Below are 1198 nucleotides of genomic sequence, written 5' to 3'. Positions count from 1 at the left end.
ATGTATTTAAGTATTATTTTTAAATTATATTTAATGGCTAAAGTTGTGATAGCCCTTTGACAAGCCTTTGTCCTGGATGAAGTACATGTACTTCAGGGACAAACTTGGACACATTAAGGTAAGTTCTCTCAGAAAGAGGGAGCATTAATGAGATAACAATAGGGGTAGAAGTTTGGCCTAGACTATTGTTGAAATCATACATTCTCCTAATTTAGAAAGTATGGTCTTTAAGGCCTAGTTACTTAGAAGAGTAGGTACCTTTCTATGATTGGAACAACCACTCTATAAGAGTGGGTGCCTCTATCAAGCTCGTTTACTTGTTGAGTGAGCCTTCTGAGACCTTTGGCCAAGATAATGTCAACCCTGTGATGTGAGGATCTATTAGGGTTTTGACCCTGTGGTGTGAGGAGCTAAATATGCTCTAGGGTTTGGCTAACCCTGTGTAGTTGGAACTTGGAACACAGATGTTCTTGGAGGTTTGACCTTGGTGATGGAAAACCTATACTAGTTTGTATACGATGTGGTTGAGGCACCGATCAGATCATGGTGACTAGTTGTTGTACCTTAGGCTAGGTAGCCTATATGATGGTACATAAAGTTGTGGTACCTTAGGTTGAATAGGCTGTATGATGGTACATAGGGTTGGTACCTGAGCAGTAGCCTAGATGGTACCTAGATCCTTGCAAGATGTTGGGTTGGTACCTTGGCAGTAGCCTAGATGGTACCTAGATCCTTGAAAGATGTTGGGTGTGTACCTTTGTAGTAGCCTAGATGGTACCTAGATCCCTGAAAAATGTTGGGTCGATAACTGGGCAGTAGCCTGGATGGTATCTAGATCCGTGAAATAATATGTTGTGTTGGTTTAATGCCTTGGAAATCACCTAGATGGTACCTAGACCTATAGATCAACATGTCTTTTGGATTTGTGTCTCAATAATAGCCTAGATAGCACCTAGAGTCTTGGAGAAGCATGTCTGTTGGGTTGGAATCATGGCGGTGAAGAAAGATTAATTATCATTGTGAACTTGGTTGAAGAAATTTTTGGAGGCAACTCTGATGAGCAGGTTCCTCCCAGTATCATGCTCAAATCTTTCTAGAGTGAGCTTGTTTGGTATTAGGCCTAAGACGAGGCCTTTGGAGTTTCACCTAGACTATGTATGGAGACTAGTTGTTTGATGGTGAATTGTGATCATAATTA

Source organism: Pinus tabuliformis, chromosome 3_2, assembly GCF_031772625.1.
Source record: "Pinus tabuliformis cultivar Carrire ecotype Pingquan chromosome 3_2, CPIR1, whole genome shotgun sequence".
Lineage (NCBI taxonomy): Eukaryota > Viridiplantae > Streptophyta > Pinopsida > Pinales > Pinaceae > Pinus > Pinus tabuliformis.
Note: the sequence above shows the minus strand (reverse complement) of the source record.